This window comes from Pipistrellus kuhlii, unplaced genomic scaffold, assembly GCF_014108245.1.
Source record: "Pipistrellus kuhlii isolate mPipKuh1 unplaced genomic scaffold, mPipKuh1.p scaffold_m20_p_3, whole genome shotgun sequence".
NCBI classification, from domain to species: Eukaryota; Metazoa; Chordata; class Mammalia; order Chiroptera; family Vespertilionidae; genus Pipistrellus; species Pipistrellus kuhlii.
Window position 1 is genome coordinate 109,329,381 of NW_023425529.1, and position 20,220 is coordinate 109,349,600.

The following is a 20,220-nucleotide window of genomic DNA, read 5'->3' on the forward strand; positions in this document are numbered from 1 at the left end:
ATGTTTTAAGTGATATTGTATTCAATATATCTAATTTCAGTTTCATCTGAATTGAAACTACTAATCATGTTTCTTATACTATAATAACATAAATGAGAACACAGAGTAATTTAAAATAACAGTTTTTGGAGTATTTTTTCAAAAAGTAGCTAAAAATGACTTATGTAGAACAAGAGATACTATTTGGGGATCTTGAGCAGTTACACTTAAAGATAACATTAAGGATTTTGTATTTGCATGCAATTCATAAAAAGCAGATGCTATCTAACTATGAAATACAGCATGCTTTAAAATTACTATTTGATCCATTTTCTGGCTTTACTGGCACCCAATTTCAAAACGTTATATGCCACAAAAATTGACGAGAAAACTAATTAAATGCTATTTTGCTAAATAAATGTTTAAAAAATAAAATTCTACTGAAGGTATATTTTCAAGGTATATTTATGTCATACTAAATGACTTGTATTTTAAGTATTTTAGGTTAGTGAAGCATTATAAATAATAAGACAGTAAAATACAGTATTTGGCACTTAGAAAGTAATCAACTTTTGATCATTTAAAGCCAAATAAAGAATAGCTAAAAATATTATTTCAAATTGTTAAAATGTTACTGTATGTCAAAATAATTCATGGAGTAAGGGCATAGTTCCTTAAATAAAAAGAAGTAAAACTATAGGGCCAAATAACTAAATATAATTACATTTTCATTTCACTAAATATAAAAAAGGTACTGCTTTGAGCTATAATTTAGATATAATGCACCAACTACACTAAACTGTTTCTTTTCCCAACATATCTTTACTTTCCAATTCAAGCAGTTCTCCAAAGTTAACTAAACCAAAAATATTTTTATTTGAAAATAAAAAGGCACGTAATTAATTTCAATTCTGCGTTCAACCTATCTGATTTTTACATCTTCCTCTTTCAACACTGGACAAATACTCTTAAGATTTTAATTTGATTTTTGCTCTTCTTTGGATTTCTGATGCAATGATTTCAGAGGAATAATAATCATTTGCTAGAGAAACAAACTAATTTTCAATAAAATAACAGGGAAGAAGGGAATTTTCTTTAGGGAACCATGGTTTCCTTCAGATCAGGGTGGGGAAGATTGGCACGACAAAGCCCAAGAAATCATTTGGGCCGGTGAGTTAATTAAATATTTGACCAAATATAGCAGGATAATTTTAAGTTGCTAATTTTGTAGGGTCCCTGAATGATGTTATAAATATCCAAATGGCCCTTGGCAGAAAAGTTCCTCATCCCTGCTTTAGAAGGAAAACAAATTCTTAAACAAACAAAACAACTAGTGAAGAAATTAAGCTTGGTCTTTTATAGCCCAAAAGAGGGATACATGTTATAAACATGTTTTCTTTAATTGACTCCAAAGTATGCCTTTATTTGATCATGCTTTGGAAAACAAACACATTTAGCATTAAATATAGAGGGTGGGGCAAAAACAGGTTAACAGCTGTGAGTGCAGGAAACAGCGTTTATTCTTGTACTAGAGGCCTGGTGCATGAACTCGTGCATGGGTGGGGTACATAGCCTGGCCACTGATGGGGATCAACAGGGCTGATCAGGGCCAGCCGGCTGGGGGAAGGGAGGGGAGAGGCGGGAAGAGTTTGCGGGAGGTTGGCTGGTCATAGGAGGCTGGCCGTGGGAGCGCACTGACCATCAGGGGGAAGCTCCTGCATTGAGCGTCTGCTCCCCTGTGGTCAGTGCGTCATCATGGCGACCAGTCGTCCAGTCCTCACGGTCACTTAGGCTTTATATATATAATTAGTAGTAATTATTGGATTATTTTTCATACAAACAACTGTAAACCTATTTTTACCCCACCCTGTATATTTTTGAGTTGAAAAGCAAGTAATAACTTACTGATCTGGAGGAAACAGGTGGTAGTTTGTTAACAGATTTCTTAGAACTTTCCTTAGATTAAAAATCTGTGAGCAAGATAATAAGATCTCAAAGCATAGCTAATACTTTAAAATACAATCAATTAGCCGTGGTCAGGTGGCTCAGTTAGTTGGAGTGTCATCCCATCCAACAAAAGATTGCGGGGTCAATTCCTGACTAGGCTTTCGAGTTCTATTCTTGGTCAAGGCGGATACAGGAGGCAGCCAACAGAAGTTTCTTTCCCTGTTTTCCTCCCACTCTAAGAAATCAGTCAAAATGTGTCCTCAGTTGAGGATTAAAAGAAAACAACAAAAAACACAAGCAAATAGTTATCAGAGAGTTATTACTGGACTCAGTGATGAAATTTTTGTTGCCCTCTTGTCAACAAAAAGATGAACCAAAAGTTTTGTTAAGATTCTTTACAAAGAAATATATACATAACATAACAAGTATGAGTTTTCACATTTAGAACTTCAAATTCTGGGCAAACCTTACTTACAGGGATAGAAATATTATATCACAGTTATTTTCCTTCGTTAGAGTTGCACTTTAAGGTAAATTATATATTCCTTTTGTTTCTCCTTTATCCAGAAAACTTACATTAATAAAACTGAGAATTTACTTTTTATTTCCTTAAAGTGACAGTACCAAGCTCCTCCTTCCCCCCCAAAAAATGATGCCCATTGTTTTCAACATTTTTATAAAAGATTATTTAACTAATCTTCCTTTCCACATTAATACCCTTCAAAGGAACAGAAGTAAGATGAGAACATTTCTGAGTTATGAAAAACAGCTTTCCAGACCCCTAATGATTAGTTCTAAACATATAAATTATCTTTTCTGAGAAAATACAACTAACTAGTTTATCAAAAGAATGTATGAAAATATACGCATTGTACATAATATAGCCAACAGAAAATTTAAAGAAACTGAAGATACTATTTTATCAAGGAGTTCTGACTTTATATTCTCCATTATATTCTAAAAGCAAATTTGAGGTATAAATCCCAATTATAGATATTGGTATTTTAAAAAATTAGTCACTCAGTTGAGGAATAGAAAATACAAAATGGAACATTAGCAAACTTCATCTCCCCAACTGAGTAACATTTAATTTATGATTGGTATGTAGCTAGCAAGAGATAGAAGCAATAGGTTTTTGGTCCTGCAATTCTGGACGCCTGATGAACCAGCTTACCTGGTCTTTTGTCAATATATTAAGTTACTATTGCCTAGCAGAATCTTTACTACCTCCCAGCATCCAAACCACTTTAGTGCCTACATGCCAATCTAACCTGATGTCACAAAGGAAGGAAGATGTGACCTAGTGTGATTGTTTTTTCAGTTGTGAATTTTTATATAGAAAATTTTATAAACAGTGCTTATTAGTACGTGAAGGTAGTCTGAAGGCAAAATGTTTTTTAAAAAACTCTTTCAGCTGGCCTGAGAACCAAATTTATCTATTTTTAATATGAATTCTAAGAAATAAGTTCCAAATTTAAAAGGACTAGTGGACAGACCTAAGGACACAGAACATATATAAATCAACCCAAATATTTAATGACCATCAATATTTAATTAGCAAAATTTTCCAGCGATCATAATCCTAAAACCACTAATTCTAAAACATAATATATACATACTCCTAAAACCACTAATTCTCAAATTTCTATTTTATCTTTCTCATCATTTTTACCTGATGTCTGCTATGCATTTTTGACAATTTTATAAAAGTACAAAGAATATCATTTAAATAGGCCAATAGATCAGGATAATAAGATAATACAAAATTAACTCCAGGCAAACTTCTCTACCAAGCCTTTCTCTTTCTTCCCTCTCTCAAAAATAATTACTTTAATAACTGCTTACCAGGGTTCAAAAGTATTTCTTTCAGCACTTTGTGCAATGGCAGTGGCAAAAACAGAATCCAAAAGTCAGGGCCCCAGAAGTAGAGACAACTAATGAATTTAATAATTAGTTTTCAAATTCAAAACCTGGTTTACTTATATAAATTCATTCAAGTAGTTTTAAAAAATAATGTTTAAGTAAATATTATTAATAAAAAACATGTATAATATACTTACAGCCAACTTACAGTTAATACCTACAGGGTGAATGTGCAGAGTTCTGTTATCTTACTATCCAAACGGCTTCTGATAAACTCACCATTTAGAACTGATAGAGCCTAGAAGTCGCCTGAAACAACTACCTCACCTGACTTAGGCTGAGGAAACTAAGAGGGTACCGTAAATAACTTGCACAGGGTCACGTAACAAGTTAAAGTAAAGCCAGGATAAGAACTTGTTTTTTTTGTGGTTTTAGTTTTATTAGTTTTGGACATGTCTATTTCTTTAAGGGAAGTAGTAGCACATGCAAAGGCCCTGTGAGAGAGAACTTGGTATACTGAAAGCAGTGGCAGGCAAACTGCAGCTCGAGAGCCACATGTGGCTCTTTGGCCCCTTGAGTTCTTAGCAAAGGCCAGCTTAGGAGTACCCTAATTACATTAACAACAATGTACCTACCTATATAGTTTAAGTTTAAAAAATATGACCCTCAAAAGAAATTTCAATCGTTGTACTGTTGATATTTGGCTTTGTTGACTAATGAGTTTGCTGACAACTGACTAAAAGGATGAAAACAAAGCCGAAGTAGCTGGAGATGTAAGGCTGAGATCATGCATGTACTTATAGGCCATGGTAAAGCCATGTTAAGATCTGAAGAGTTGTAGAAAGTCCTGAAGGATTTCAATTAAAAGCAGAAACATGATCACGTTTAAAATTCTAAAAAGATCCCTCTGATTACAGGGAAGAGATGCATTTGTCTTCAACAGAAAGTAAAAAAGTATCACAATAAGAGCTATATTTATGCAATTTAAATTAAAAGAGCTGTTCTTATTCTTTATTTTGATTATATCCTTTCTTATTAAGATGACCATTTTTTGAAATGATGGTGATGATAGATGGAAAGGACTTTAAAAAAATATTTTTTATTGATTTTCAGAGAGGAAGAAAGAGGAAGAGAAACACACATAGACGTTAGAGTGAAAAATCAGTTGGCTGCTCCTGCACAGCCCCTCCCTGTGATTGAGCCTGCAATCCAGGCATGTTCCCTGACTGGGAATTGAACCTGCAATTTTTTGGTACAAGAGAGATGCCCATCCAAATTGAATGAACTATATTGGCCGGGGCTGGGAAGGATATTTTAATGTAATTATTTAGCACAATTAAGCCAGTAGCCCTTGTGGAGAAATCAGTTCATTCATACATTTCTGGTAGGAATACAAAATGTTATAATCCTTATGGCTGAGAATTTAGCAATATCTAACACACACACACACACACACACACACACACACACACACAGAGGCACACACTTACCCTTTAACCTAGCATTCTCACTTTTTGGTATTCACCCTAAACACACACTTTAAATAATATAAAAATACATATGTACAAGGTGCAGAGTTATTTGAAATGGTAAAATATTGGAAACTAGTCAAAACCAGTTTGGCTCAGTGGATAGAGCGTCAGCCTGCAGACTGAAGGGTCCCAGGTTCAATTCCGGTCAAGGGCATGTACCTTGGTTGCGGGCACATCCCAGTAGGGGACATGCAAGAGGCAGCTGACCAACGACTCTCTCTCATCAATATTTCTAACTCTCTCTCCCCCTTCCTCTCTGTAAAAAATCAATAAAATATATTAAATATATATATATATATATTGGAAACTACCAAGATGTTTTGTCTAAGCATAAAATAAATTGTAGCACATATGCGCATTGTACTGTTATCCTATACAATAAAGAGCTAATGTGCTAATTAGACCAGACAGCCAAACGACCTTCTGGACATTCTTCCAGATGACCTTCTGGATGAAGCTGGGGCTGGGAGGGCCAGCGGAGTAGCCAGGGCTGTGAGGACTGAGCCCCTTGCACGAATTTCATGCATCGGGCCTCTAGAGCAGCCATAAGAAAGAATGAGAAAGCTCTCCAAGAACTGATACCCAGAAAGTATGGTTAAATGAAAAAGCAAAGCAAAAAAGAACACACATAGTATGCTAACTTTGTGTAAGAAAAAGACAAAACAAGAAAACATACATATATCTACTCATTTTTACTAAAAGAAACATAAAATCAATAAACCACAAAATAAGGCTGTGGGATATGCCACAGAAGGAATACTGAAATAAATAACTCTCAATTGAGTATAAAACTTTGGGAATCATGCTAATGCTGTACATTAGGAATTATAAAACATTATCTTTAAGGATCAGATAGAAAATATTTTAGGCCTGTAGGATATACCATCTTACTGCAATTTCTCAATTCTGCATTGTAGTACAAAAACAGCCATGAATAATACATAAACAATGTGGCTGTGTTCCAATAAAACGACTTATAAAAACAGATGGTTGGCATGTGGTCTGTGTGTGACACCTCCTGTCTTACATAGTTAAAAAATTAAAGCCAACAATGATAAGAAATAAAAATAAAAAATAAAACCCTATATATCCATCTTTATTAGTGCATGGCACATACCGTATTTTTCGGACCATAAGACGCTCCGGATCATAAGACGCACCAGTTTTTAGAGAAGGGAAATGAACAAAAAAAGATTCTGAAACAAATAGTGTCCTAAAATATTTTATGTGCATTAAAACCCAACATCACAGTCATAAACACATGTAATCAACCCTGTAAAGTAAACAGCAGCATTTAGAACCATTTTAGAGCCGGGCAAGCACACAGAGACCACACAGAGCCGGGCAAGTAAAAAAACTTTTTTTTTAAAGTATATGTGTAGGCTATATTTGGACCATAAGACGCAGGGACTTTCCCCCCCCACTTCTGGGGGGAAAAAAGTGCGTCTTATGGTCCGAAAAATACGGTAATAGGTCTTGATAATTATCTGCTGAATGAATAAACCTTAAAGTTCTATTAAAAGACTAGAGGCCCAGCACACAAATTTGTGCACCAGTGGGGTCCCTCGGCCTAGCCTGTGGGTTTGGGCCCACATCTGCTCTCTGACATCCCCTGAGGAGTTCCAGATTGCGAGAGGGTGCAGGCTAGGCAGAGGGACCCTACGGGTGCACGATCAGGATAGGGAAGGGATGTGGAAGGTTGACCAGCTGGGGAGGGACTGTGGGAGGGCACCAGGGCATGTCCAGCCGGTCTCACTCAGTCCCAATCAGCCTGACCCAAGTAGCAAGCTAACCTATCCGTTGGAGCGTCTGCCCTCTGGTGGTCGGTGCATGACAATGAGTGGTTGAGCAACCTTAGTATATCATTAGCATAATACACTTTGATTGGTTGAATGGACTACTGGACACTTAGCATATTAGGCTTTTACAATATTATATAGGATGGACATGAGTTCTAGTCAGGGCTTTGCTACAAAGTAATATAGCTTAAGTCATTTAACCTTTTCATATTGACCAATGCATCTTTAACTATGGGTTTTAAACTAGATGTTATGTAAGGTCCATGTCACGCCTTATATCCTAGTTTCTCATTCTTGTTAGTTATAATTTTCATACATTCCTTTTTTTCTGGTAACCATTTTTCACCACGTTGCAATGTTATATTGGGACTACTGCAATCACTCCGTCACTCAGCTCGCTTCCTACTTTCTTCCTTTCAACTCATGTAAGACAGCTCAACTAGGTTCACCAATGAAATCACCTTGTACTGATTAATGTCCAGTTTTAAAAGCTGCCAGATTATCCATTGCCTAAAAGGAAAAGTCCAGCTTCAAAGTTCAAATTTCATCAAAATCTGACCTCAACCTACCAGATATTTTATTTTCTCTTGTCAAACAAGAAACCTCTACTCCAGGATGTCTGTTACTTGTCCTGTGGTCACAACTCTCACTTTCTTGACTCTAGACATTTGGTACATAGCATACTACTCACTCCTCTCCCTATCCCAGTCAACAAAGCTCACTTTGCTCCTCTTCCCTTTTTATCCTATAAGGATTGTTCAACTCCTAAACAAAACCTTGATAACACTGTCTATGTTACTTATTTTGTATTTCTTTAACGCCTTTGTTAGTTTTTGTTTATTTGTTTCATTTTTTTGCCTGGGCTATGTTTTATCTTCCTTGCTAGATACCTGAAGCTCCTTGAAGAAAGGGATTATGCTTTGTATTTATTTGTGTTCTCTACAGCACCTAACATACCTATAGGATTGAAATAGTGGGTGTAAAGATTGGAAGGAAGGAACTTAGAGTTAAAAGCAAATTACTACCGTGTTTCCCCAAAAATAAGACATCCTCCAAAAATAAGTCCTAGCACAACTTTGGGAGAAAAAAATAATATAAGACACTGTCTTATTTTCGGGGAAACAGGGTAGTATATATTACTTTCTTGCCGGATAAAAGATTAATTTTAAAAAACTAATATCTATTTATTTATATAGTATTTACTCTGCATCTTTATCAGCATAGTCTAATAAATAAATGTCCTATACCTACACACAAAGTTTGCCTTTTGTTTTACCAAACCTATGGTTCTTTTAATTAATTCTTCCAAAGCCCAAGGTAAAAAGAAAAATTTTCTTTTACCAATATTACTCTCATACAAGAATTCAGTTCCTGCAGTCATCACCATAACTCTTATTACTTGATTTTTAAATTTTAAACTGTAACTGTTTAAAATTATATCTGTTTACCATTTAGATGAGGTGATACACTGTCAAAAGAAACCACTTTGTTCATGAAGACCTTTATGGAACTGACTTCTCTTTTGGAACAATTATTTTCTAAGCCTGGTGAATCCTATGATTTTTCCCATTTTTTTAATCTTTGTATTCTTTTGACAGTTTCGCTCTCTTTTTTTAGATTCTGTGATATCTCCTCTCTTGGGTTTCTTTTTTATTTTGCAAAAGCATATTCTCTAGAAATTCTATTTCATAAAGGGTAGTCAAGAGATAAACTTCCTCATTCCTTGCATGCCTGAAAATTGTTTCATTTAATCTTCATATTTGACAGTGTGGATCAGATAAATAATTCTAAATATAAACTGATGTTGATCTGGATCTTATTTCCCTGCAAATAACTTTCTTGTTCTCTTTAAAAGATGTTAATTTTATCATTACTTCTGAAATTTTTAAAAATATATATCTTATTGATTTTTTACAGAGAGGAAGAGAGAGGGATAGAGAATTAGAAAAACTGATGAGAGAGAAACATCAATCAGCTGCCTCCTGCACACCTCCTACTGGGGATGTGGCCACAACCAAGGTACATGCCCTCGACTGGAATCGAACCTGGGATCTTTCAATCTGCAGGCGACACTCTATCCACTAAGCCAAACCAGTTAGGTCACTTTTGAAATTTTGAATTCTCAACTAGATATGTCCATTCATTCATCCTGCTTGGTATTATAGTCCTTTCCATCTGGTATTCTGGCTTTCAATAGCTTTGAAATTTTTTCTCCTGATATGTTTTTTAATCATTATTTTCTCTCCTCCATTTTTTTCTGATCTTTCTTTTGAGGATGAATAAATAGATATTGAAGTGAGGTGTCCCAAAATATCAAAATAAGGGCAATAAACTTAACAGTGCAACAATCTGTGGCATTTCCTTCTTAAGCAGAATTACCTTTCTTTTTTTCTATTTTTTTCTCTTTAAGTCTGTGATAGAAATCTGGATTTACTTTAATTTCTATTCTGCTTCTTTTGCAGGCACAGCAGAAAGCCTTAGCCCTTTGTGCACGTATGCAAAAGTTCAATTGGGATCAGGCATATATTTGTATAGCTTGTGAACTGCACAAGGACACAAGGCTTCAGCCTAAACTCTATATACCAAGCCTAAGCCACATGTATCCTGAGGGGCATCTTTTTCCAATTCTTTAGCATGGAAGGAGCCATATTTTCCTAATTATTATAGGCTGGCACAGTGTTGAGTGGGGGACTGGCCCAGGTATTTCATGCACCAATAGTTCCCAAATCTACAATTGTCAAATGTAGGTGCCAGATTAGCATATCAGCATCGCCTGGGCACACACTGGAAATGCACATTCTAGACTCTCCCCCAGAAAGTTCAGGGTTGGCCCCAGAAGTTTTGACTGGGTTTTAACAAGGCCTTCGGTGCTTTTGATAAATGCTGAAGTTTGAGAGTCACTGGCCCTTAGAAAACTCTCCTGATACAGCCGCACTCTCTGCGCCTGCCGCTCTGGCCTTGGAGACTGACTCCCACCGCCACCAGAGCCCTTCCCTGGGTGTGCTCAGAGCCAAAGTGTCTCTGCTTCGCTGTGTCAGTCAACAGACTCCCCGTTTCCTTTAGATTCTCAACATTGAATCAATCCCTCTAATTCCATAGTTATGCCACCTCAGAGTCTCAGTGCTGCTGGATTTCAATCCATGTGTTGTTGTTTTTTTCTTTTCTATAACTTCTCTAGGGTTTGGGGAAGGAAAAGAGGTAAAGATATGTGGTCGCTTTACTATTCTGAACCAAAAATATTCTATATATCAAAGAAACTACACATCTAAGTTACATTAAAAAAATTATAATACATAAACCTTTTACTGATCTTAAAAAATAGCACGCCTTTCATCAAAACAAAGCAAATCCCAGACAGAAAAACAACAACAACAAAGGAAATTCTTATATTATGAACATAATTTTTAAAGTTAGTTTTCTTTAAAAAAAAAAAAATGGTAGTCAGTGCTTGTCTAACTCTAGGTTGGTCAAACTCCTGCCGGTGGGGACAATTTGCATATTAGCCTTTTATTATATAGGATGTTACTTAAAACATTGCATTAAAAAATTATACCTTTTGGACTATATGCCCCAAATGTAATTTTTGTTGGTGATCAAAATAACTGGTTTCAAAATGGCTAGGCAAAAATTGCTATACATTGTGTTGTGGTCCCATAAGACTTTGTTAGACCAAAACACATGTAATTCAATAATCTTAGCTACTCAAGGGGGAAAAAATGGACATGTATTAAAAAATAGAAAAGAACCTGTATAAGTGAAATTATATTTACTGAAAGAAACACTGAAACTTACCAAAGATAGGAAAGATTTCCTTAAAAAAGAAACAAATCCAGCCGTTTCCTATTCTACATTTCCTTATATTCCAAATCTAGCACTTACAGGAAGACACCAAAAATGCTTTTGGTATTTGGTAATTTCTGGCAATAGTAGAAAATATTAAGAACCAATACGCAAATTGTTAAACACACCTAACTTTCATGTGTATTTTAAAACTAGGTTGTGACAGTTCAGAGATTTAAAAAGAAGCCCATAAATATTTGCAAAAAATAAATGTAAAAAATAAAGTTGGTTCTATGTTATAATTAAAGAAAATGAACTTAGATAATTTAAAAATAATTGCACTAGAGTGCTTCTAAAAATTTTACTAAACTCACTAAATAACAGCTTCTTATTTTTCTGAAGAAATTTTTAAAACTACATTAATCAGAAAAGATATCTCATAAGATACTTCTCCTGTTGTAAATCCAGGTTCAAGAACCCTTCCTCACCCTAACCAGTTTGGCTCAGTGGATAGAGCATCGGCCTGCAAACTGAAAGATCCCAGGTTCGATTCTGGTCAAGACCATGTACCTTGGTTGTGGGCGCATCCCCAGTAGGAGGTGTGCAGGAGGCAGCTGATCAATGTTTCTTTCTTATCAATGTTTCTAGCTCTCTATCTCTTCCCTTCTTTTCTGTAAAAAAAAAAAAAAATCAATAAAATATACTTTAAAAAAAAAAGAAGAACGCTTCCTCATTATCACAGTTGTGATATGATCATAAGTTTAGAGACTGGAAATTCTAGGACTATATTCAAGTAATTATCTAACATGATGATCTGAACCAGAGTATAAGTGCTTCCATTCCCACTTGTTAAATACAAGGAATATATCTGAGCTATTCTTCCATAATTGCTATCTCCCTTCTTTTTTGTACTTGAATAATGAATAAACACTGACCTGGAGTAATTACTGAGATGATTCATAACTAAAACAATATAACAAATTCCAACTACAGTGGAACAGTGAACACTGCCCATATTTAACAGTGCTGGAGTTCAATGACACCTTTTATTTCATGAAACTTTCCCATTTCGAAGGAGAAATGTGAGAGGGACATCTCAGGAAAAGAAAACAGATCCAATACCATTTAAGTGTATTCTCACTTCTCTCTTTTTTTAATTTTTAAAAAATATATATTTTATTGATTTTTTACAGAGAGGAAGGCAGAGAGATAGAGCTAGAAACGTCGATGAGAGAGAAACATCAACCAGCTGCCTCTTGCACACCCCCTACTGGTTGTGGATGTGCCCGCAACCAATGTACATGCCCTTGACCGGAATCGAACCTGGGACCTTTCAGTCCACAGACCGACGCTCTACCCCTGAGCCAAACTGGCTTCGGCTTTTTTAAAAATCTCTGTACAGTAGAGGAAAAGGGATAAAGTGAAGGGAACTAACAATTGAGATGTTTCTAAACTGTATCATTCTCATAAACGTTCATTTAATCCTTATAACTCTAAAAAGTATTATTATCCTCATTTTACAGACAAAGCCTGAGATACAGAGACATAACTTGTTCAGAATTATACCTTTGAACCTCAGCTTTCCTTATCTTTAAAATAGAGTTAGCAATTTAGAATTTACTTTACTTCTGTGAAGATTAAATGAGGCCTCGTGACGCTAAAGCCCAGGCTCCTTCTCTACAGCATCATGACATAAAGAGAAAGATAGAAACACAGAGAAAATACGAATAAAGAAACTAATCCCAACAGTGCATATAGTCAACTAATAAACACCCCAAGAGGCAGCACAAAGGTTAAGAGCAGTCTCTTGATAGCCTGTTAAAATTCTGGCTTTGCCACTGACTTAGCTTTGTGAACATGGGAATCTTTCTCAATTTCTCCATGCCTCAGTTTCATCTGTGAAATGGTAATAATGATAGCATAAATTTCACACGGTTGTGTAAAGTAAGTGAGTTAACCCATTTCAGCACTTTTAACAGTGCCTATAACAGCACACCTGCAAAAATATTAATTATTATGATTTCTACATTGAAATGTCATATGCATAATCAAGAATCATTCTTATGCTGGTCTGTATGATGATCAGGAAGAATTCCAAACAGTACACCAGTGATAGCTTTTATAACCATTGCTTCTTAAAGCAAGTTTCTATGAGCTACCTAAGGGACATTTCTGAGTTGGATTTTTTCCCCCATTCCTGAATGTCTTTAATCCCAGTGCCAATTCATGAACAAGGAAAATGTATAATATGGACAAAGGGGAAGACGGTTGGGAGACATGAATGGACAAGTCATAAATACTTCTTCACAGTGAACTCTAGGAATTTCACATGTGTCAGAGTGTTCTAAAGATTAAAGAAGGAGGTAAGTGCTTAAACAAAAGAATATACTGAGGGACCACATGGGGTTCAAGACAATAAGGCACGGAAGCAAAGGTTTAGACCTGGGAAAGATTTTATGTTTAAAACCATAAATAGATCTGGATGAAGAACTCAACTTCACGTAACTAGTTAATACAAGACAAGTGATTAATTCATAACAACTATCTCAGTTTCTTTGGATTTTCTGTTTGTTTTCTTAATATACGAGGAACCACATAAAAGTCACTATGTCGTCATTGATCCTTAATAATTCTGAAGTTACAGTTATCTTATTTAATTGAGCTTATATTCTTAGTCCTTTAAAAAGCAATCATCTCTTCACATTTCAGTGAATATTTCTGTGAACTAAGTTCTTATCCTTATGTTGTTTGTACTTCTCTGCATATCAATATTTTAATTCTAAATTAGTAGATATTGCCTTTTTTTATTTTCACTTCTCAGGCTTTATGTATTTTTTTTTCCTTATAGAAGAATTTAGGTATAGCTGGAATCTTTCATTAAAAACTGAGAGAAAGCTCAGTTTAACATTTCAATCTATGGAAAGAGACCTTGTTTTCCATTTCATCTCATTCTCATGTCTCCCTTCAATCTCCTTGAAAGAGGATACAAATACCCAATTTTACCAACTCTAAATATTCTAAAAATACTTGTGTTAAAATCTCACTTCTGAAAGTTGTATGAATGAAATATATGTACATTAGTACTTCCATTTAAAATACAGTTTGCTCTTTTTTTAATCTTTTCTTTTTGAGAAATACATTATACCCACAGTGTTCACTGCAAAAAGGAGCTGGTTAACAAATGGCACTTGTTCCCCTTCCTATCACTAATTGGCTCTTAGGCAAAATACTTACCTTGCTACTCAAGATATAAAATACATGCATATTTTTTCACTTAGAATAAAATCAACTTACTATTTATATTGTTGTCTTTTATACTGTCCGATACTAGATGTTATAGTGGTAATAAAAACAGTGTGAATGACTTAACAGAAATAAGGTGATACAATGACAGGAGTACTTTATAGGTATTCTGTATTTCTCTCTCCTCATATGCAAAGCTAGAATCATACCTATACCTTCTACTTTGCAGAGTTAGTGTAAAGGGCCAACGGAATATTTAATATTAAAGCCCCATAATGTAAGGCATTTACAATCACCCAGAAACTGGCTACTCTAAAGAGTGGTCCACAGGCTAGCACCATGAGATCATCTGTGAGCTTGTTAGAAATGCTAACTCTCAAGCCACAGCCTAGAACTACATGATAAAATATATATATTTGTAAATATATATATACATATATATTTTAATACACATATTTCTATTGATTTCAGAAGAAGGGATATATTTTTAAAATAATAAAATAAATCTAAGAGACATGATAAAGTTTTTTGTTGCTGTTGTTTTGTTTTTTAATTACAAACCTCTGTTCCTAAGTATAAAGGTGGGAAAAAATGTTCTGTATTCAATCCTGGATGACTTGAAAAGTACTGTAAAAATATACATATTGGAAAACAAAGTTGTATTTAGAATAAAATCAAATAATTTCAGTTTTGAATGGTGAAATCAAGTCTCCTAAGTCACTTGAGAAGGTACTAGGTTAGCTGTGAGAGTTAAGGGCAAGAAATTAGGAACACATTGGTCAGAGGAAAGGTAAAGTCGTACCTTTATTTTAAAAAAGAATCAGTTTTTAAAAATTAAAATGTTTCCTCTTGCTGGCAAAAAAGGAAATACATGGTTGTTTTATATAACGCATGAAGAGCTTTTAAAAATGCAACATAAAACATTTTTCATTATAGAAGCATAGTTGTATAAACATAGTATATAGCATCATATTACTTCATTGCACTTACCCAGATTTTGAAAAAGTTTTAAATATGGCTTAATCATTACCTTACAATTCACCCACCTTCCTGAAACACAGCTCTTAGCAATATGTAACATTCTTTAAAAACAATGTGTAATGGTAAATACTAAAACCTTTGTGCAAAGTGCACCAGAGGTTAATTATCTACCACACAAATATACAACAGATATCCTCTGGGGCTTTTTTAAAGCCACAGGCTTTTCTCCCTTTTGTGTTCACTTCCTGTCAAGTTTGACATTTCAAAAGAACACCAAAGAAGCTTAAAATATTTTTTATGAGTTTGTATAAAAAAAAAAAAAAAAAAAAAAAAAAAGCTATTCATTACAACTGTAGTGATGTATAAAACAGGTCTTTATTTAAAATTTGGAAAAGTAATAAAAAATAAATATTTTTAATCCTTTCTTATATAAAAGTGTTTTGGCCAAGTATTTGTGTAACTGAATGAAGAAATTTGCTAATGTTTGGTGACTAGAGAAAAATAGTGACAGAATCCAATTTAATGAGTCACATACATTTGACGACATTTAAAGGAGAGTCAAGTTTCTTATGACTTCTAAAACTTAATACAAGAAAATAATTAATAACTAGTACTTCTAGCTATGCTTTTCATATAGTAAGTAGCCCTCTGAAACAGTATTATTCGGAAGATAGAATCCATTTAATATAGGAAAACAGAAATGATACCCTAATATTCCTTAAGTACATATATTTATAAATACTTTATGAATCATTAAATACTACATATAACTCTTCCAGCCATTATGAAAGGGCAGAGACTAATTTGTCTTAAACAACTACAAACTCAGACAATATACATGAAACAATAGTTTTCAGACACTGAACAATAGGACAGTAATCCCTGAGAGAAAACACATGGTAAACCCCCACTCTCTGGAGAGAGTTCCAGGGCTACAATGCAAGCAGGACGAGCTGAAATAGAGCTTAATGGTCTCCCTGGTTGAGGAAACAGAGTTGAGAATTCAAGGAAGCCAAGCCAGCTAAAATTAGCTGGACAGACTACCAGATAGAGAGGTGAAACAAGACACTGCAGGGTTTTGCAGAGGGTGACTCTTACGTCCTCAGCTGAATGAAGATCAGTGCATTCACATGAGGAAACGACCAAACGACAGGGAAAGGGCCACTGGGAGGAGCAGAGCCATGCAGGAGCTGACACAGGGCCAGGAAGGGTTCTGACTTCCACCAGCCCGAGTGGAAAACCTTGTAATGTGTGGGACCTCAGGAAGAGTACTCAGAAGAACGCTGCCTCAATAGTGGGGAAATTAGTCATAGATTAAAGAGCGCTCTGGCTTTATCTAAAAACACCACCAGCAAAAGCCTTAAAAAAATCACAGTTTCTAAGTCACTAAATTGTGTGCCAAAACACAGCTCAAGAATAGTGAAAGGAATATGAAAATATCTAGGAACCAAAAGAGTAAAATTCACAATATCTGGCAGACAAAAGAGTATAAAAAATAACACCCTAAAAAAGGAGAAATATCAGTCAATAGAAACAAACTTAAAAAGACATAGGTGTTAGAATTAGTAGGTAGGGATTTTAAAACAGTTATTACTGGCTATGTTCTATATGTTCAAGAAGGTGAAGAAATACAAGACTCAAACTTATAGAGATAAAAACATAGTGTCTAAGATAAAAAATATAGTAACTGGGATAAGAAGATTACACATTTTAGAAGAAAAAATTAATGTCTGGCTGGTGTGCTCAGTGGCTGAACATCAACTTATGAACTGGGAGGTTACAGTTCTATTCTCAGTCAGAGCACATACCCACGTTGTGGGCTCGATCCCCAGTACGGGGTGCATAGAAGACAGCTGATGATAATTCTCTCTCATCATTGATATTTCTATGTCTCTCTCCCTTCCTCTCTGAAATCAATAAAAATATGTTAAAATTTTTTCAAAAATAAAAAATTAGTGAACTTGAAGATTTATTAATAGATATATAAATTATCCAAAATAAAACAAAGGAAATTAACATCTGGAGAGAAAAAAAAGAACACAGTATAAGTGAGCTATGGGACAACTTCAAGTGATCTAATTCATGTATGATTGGAATCATTGAAGGAAGGTGTGGATGAGTCAACAAAAATATTTTAAGAAAATAATAGCCAAAATTTCCAAATCTGATGTAATCTAAAAGCCCACATAATAAAGCAGAACTCCAAGCAAAAGAAACCTGAAGAAAAGTAAACCAAGATATATCATAATGAAACCACCTTAAACCAGTGATAAAGAGAATATCATAAAAGCAGGCTGAAAGAAGAGCCCATTTCCTACAGAGAAATTAATAAGAGGCAAATTTCATTAGAAACAATGCAAGCAGAAAAGAGTAGAGCAACATTTTTTAAGTAAAGAAAGAAAAAAAAACAAACTGTGAACCTAAAACTCTATATTCAGCAAAATATATTTCAAAAACAGAAGTGATATAAAGATGATATTTGGACATTAAGCAGCTGAAAACATTTATCACAAAAAAATAAATACATACCAGATGAAATTCGATCTACACAAGGGATGGAGAGCACTTGAATGGTAAATACGTGGGTAACTAAAAATACTTCTTTTACTCTCTTTTGAAAGGTAACTGATGTTTTAAAGCAAAAGTAACATATTGTAGGGCTTATAAGTTATGTTGATGTAAAACATATGACACAAAGGTTGTGACAGGACAAAGGTTGAGAAAAGGGAAATGGAAATATACTCTTTCAAGGTTTCTTATAATGTATGTCAAGTGGGATAATACTATAAACTAATGGAAGCTAAAGATGTATATTATAAATCATAAAACAGCCAATTACAAAATAAAACAAAACGAATAAGTATACAGTAAGCCTACAGAGAAGATAAAATGGAATAAAAAATATTCAATCAAAAAGAAGACAGGGGGAAAAAAAGGACAAAGAAGAGATGAAACAAATGCAAAGTAAGTAGTAAGATAGAAAATTTAAACCTAGCCAAAGCAATAACAACATTAAATGTAAATGTTGTAAGCATCCCTTAATTAAAAAAAACAGGGATTGTCAGGCTGGATTAACAAAGCAAGACCCAACTACCATGTTTCCCCGAAAATAAGACATCCTCCAAAAATAAGACCTGCTTACAGATTTCCTTTTGAGTGAAATATAAGGCATCCCCCCAAAAATAAGCTCTCCCCCCCGGCACCAGGCTAACCATGAGAGATTTGGTCCACTGATTCTGAAAGAAATAGAGTCACAAGCAATTCACCAGGAAATTCAGGAATTGGATTGTTATGATGATGTTCCAGAAGATGATGACATGATTGTCACTGAATAAATGAGTAAATTCTTCATACTGTAGGATTCACAGTTTTTCTGATTTGTGTTGACAACTACCGTACTACCGTACTGTATACAGGTAATAAATTTCCTTTATTTTCATTTAAGAATAAATGTGTACTGTATTCTTCTTCATGAAAAAATAAGACATCCCCTGAAAATAAGACCTAGCGCATCTTTGGGAGCAAAAATTAATATAAGACTAAAAAATAAAAAATAAAAAAAAATAAAAAAATTAATATAAGACACTGTCTTATTTTCGGGGAAACAGGGTACATGCTGTCTATAAGAAACCTACTTTAAGTATAAAGACAAAAGTAGGTTTAAAAAAATGAATGGGAAAGCTATGCTATGCTAATATTGATGAAAAGAATATGTAGTGGTTTTACTAATATCAGACAAAGTAATTTTTAGAGCAAAGAATATAATTAAAAGTAAAGAAATTCATTTTGTAATGATTAAGGATTAAATTCATCAAGAAGACATTACAATTCTAATTGTTTATGCACCCAAATTACATATATAAGACAATGGACTAGGTATTGTGAGAGAGATTTTTTTTTAAAGTAAGACAGAAACCCAGCTGGTGTGGATCAGTGGTTGAGAATGGACCGATGAATCAAGAGGTCACAGATTTGATTCCTGGTCAGGGTAAATGCCTCGATTGCAGCTCAATCCCCAGAAGGGGGCGTGCAGGAGGCAGCCAATAAATGTTTCGTTCATCTATGTTTCTCTCTCTCTATCCTTATTTCCAACTCTCTAAGTCAATAAAAAGAAAGCCCTACCACAAGAAGCAAAAATATGACCTGGGACGCCCTGCTGCCAACACTAAGATTGAACCCAGTTGCATACACATAGTGAGTGCATTGAGGCAACAAGAAGTACCGAGCCTTGAGGTTGGACATGGGCAACTTCTCCTGAGGTCAGAGTGTTGTATGCCCAACACAAGGATTATTGATGTTGTCTACAATGCATCCAACAACGAGCTGGTCCATGCTAAGACCATAGTAAAGAACTGCATTGTGCTCCTTGACAGCACTTCATACCAACAGTGTACGCACTGCCCTTGGGCTGCAAGAAGGGGGCCAAGCTGATTCCTGGAGAGGAAATTCAGAAGAAATATGATGGAAGGAAAAAAGAATGCCAAAATCAGCAGTCTTCTTGAGGAGCAGTTCCAGCAGGGCGAGCTTCTTGCATGCATCATTTTAAGGCCAGGCCAGTGTGGCTGAGCAGATGGCTATGTGTTCGAGGGCAAGCAGCTGGAGTTCTATTTGAGGGCAAAAAAGGCCCGGAAAGACAAATAAATCCTCTTCCCTCCTATCTTAGCTCATGTAATAAAGATGTTTATTCTAAAATAATAAAAATAAAAATCTCTTCTTCAGCAATCTCCTATTTCCTATATTATAGCTGAAACTCCAAACCTTAACATTTTAGTTAGAATCTTGAGGCAGTGGTCGGCAAACTGCGGGTCGCTAGCCACATTTTGGCACTTCCACAAAACACCACATGCGGGTGCGCACCTACAATGGGATTGAAACTGGCCCATGTGCAGAAGTAGGGTTTTGGCTCTCAAAAGAAATTTCAATTGCTGTACTGTTGATATTTGGCTCTGTTGGCTAAGGAGTTTGCTGACCACTGTCTTGAAGAGAAAGAGGAAAGCTAGATAGATAGGGACTGGGACCACGGGGGGGGGGAGGAGGGGGGGAGGTTGGAGGATAATAAACCCGGGAACCTGTCTAGGTGGAGTTACTAAGGAACC

At 35.1% G+C, this 20,220-nt stretch overlaps 1 protein-coding gene and 1 pseudogene across 2 annotated transcripts in view; one reads left to right on the forward strand and one right to left on the reverse strand.

Annotated features, from left to right (window-relative positions):
• The window catches only part of RB1 (RB transcriptional corepressor 1), a 152,568-nt gene that overhangs the window by 42,219 nt on the left and 90,129 nt on the right, over window positions 1-20,220 (reverse strand). The window lies entirely within an intron of this gene.
• LOC118728494 lies at window positions 1,735-19,816 on the forward strand (annotated as a pseudogene).